The sequence below is a fragment of the Mustela putorius genome, unplaced genomic scaffold, assembly GCF_011764305.1.
Source record: "Mustela putorius furo isolate JIRA1106 unplaced genomic scaffold, ASM1176430v1.1 tig00003858_pilon_pilon_pilon, whole genome shotgun sequence".
Taxonomy (NCBI): Eukaryota; Metazoa; Chordata; class Mammalia; order Carnivora; family Mustelidae; genus Mustela; species Mustela putorius.
In genome coordinates, this window is record NW_025422010.1 from 34,640,268 (window position 1) to 34,642,139 (window position 1,872).

A 1,872-nucleotide genomic window follows, 5' to 3' on the forward strand; every position below is an offset into this window, starting at 1 on the left:
CAGTGAATAGGTCTATGTAAATTATAACAGCTTCTTTCTCTCCTCCAGGTTTGGTAATGGGAATGTGCTCTAATCTTGGTCAATGGATCATGAGGGAAGTCTACCTGGGGCTTTTGGAAAATTTATCCTCACTATGTTTTGTTGTTGTTTTTTCTCCCCAATAAGCAAGAACAGAACAAACCCATGTATTCCTCTGAGACTGGTTATTCCTGTATATCATTCATAGAACTGCTACAGTTCCAACTGCTACACTGCCATAAATTTATGGTTCCAAATTTAGCTGGTAAATTCAAGTTGTTACTGAAGTTACGGCAAAATATTGGACCCTTGTTAAAATCCAGTTACCCACTGATTTACTAACCAAGAGTCTATTTTACCTCTTGATTTCTATTAGTCATTTTTATAACAATTTAAACCATTTCAGATTTGTTTCCTGAAGCCAAATACATCCAAAATATATAAAAATATAAACAGTTTTGTTTCCTTCTCTCTCACCCCCTCTTCTCAATAGGGCAATCCCTATTTAGATTTAAAGTCTTTGTGCCAAAAAGGAAAACACAAATGCAAAAATCTAAAACTGAATCTCTATTAGACCTTAAGGGAAGGTCTATGTATGGTAAAACTGGTTCTGTCTTTGCCTGAAAATGTGTTTATTTCCCTTTCACTCCTGAATGATAGTGTAACTACCTATATAATTCTAGATTGACAATGATTTTCTCTCAGTTTCCTGAATATATTATTTTATTATCTTCTTACATATATTGTTGCTTTTGAGAAGGTCTAAGGTCAGTCCACCTGTAGAGTTTAGATGTGAATTTAGGTGTGGTTTTACTTTTTTTTTAAAATGAAAATTTATTACTGTCATATTTCACCATCAAAACCTATGATCTTGGTCTTTGCTTCCTGTCTTTGTATAAGGCCAAAAGAAAGGTACTGGCTCCTTTGACAACCTTAAAGCAAACCCCAGGTAACATCACTGACAGCATGACCTTTGCATCCAAATCCAGCAACCAGAACTTCATTATTTTCCTCAATAAAACTCAAACAACCATCATTATGTACAAAGGCTATGTGGGTTTTTTGGACATTTTTGATCAGCTGAACCCTGACATACTTCCTGATGGCACAATTTGGCTGTCTGGCTTCAATTCCTACTTTTTTTCCAGGACAATTCCCATTGCATGGGAAGTACCTCTAAAAGGGTTGGGCTTTAGGTCAGCACCCACATGGGTTTTCTTGTGCTGTTTATCATGATCTCTTCAGTGGCTATGGAGTATCCTGCCAGTGCAAAGACTGAGACACTTGCCCATCCTACCCACACCACAGGTCTGAACAAAGAGGATTTATTTTTATTTATACTTCTTAAGACAGTAGGATTCTCATTTCAAGTTGAAGACTTATAACTTTCTTCAGTTCTGGAAAATTGCCTGCCATTATCCTTTTATTACTTCATTTTCCTCATTCTGTCCTTTAGTATTCATTAAATTTAACTTAGCCCTTTTTATTCCATTCTCTCCATCTCTTAATTTCTTCCTCATATATCCATTCTCTTTATCTTTCTGAGATGCATTATGGATAGCTTCCTCAACTCTAATGCACTATATGTCTAGCTTCATGTATGTGTAATTCACTTTAATACATCTACCATTCGTAATCGGTTTTTTCGGCTTTTCAAAGATGGCATTTATTTTCATAACATGCTCTTCGTGTGTACATTTTGCCTTTCTTTTTAAGTACTTGCTGATATCTTATTGCGGTTTGTAAATACTGACAACTGGGTTGTCTTTAGTGGGAATGTTTGTTTTATGGAGACTTGTAAGTCTGACATCAAGAAGCATTTTATGCTGCAGAGCTTTGCTTCTCTCCCTCAAG

The 1,872-nt window shown here is 35.8% G+C and overlaps 1 pseudogene; it reads right to left on the reverse strand.

Moving 5' to 3' along the window:
* Nucleotides 1-881: 881 nt before the first annotated feature.
* Nucleotides 882-1,310, reverse strand: LOC101680259 (annotated as a pseudogene).
* Between the last annotated feature and the right edge of the window lie 562 nt (nt 1,311-1,872).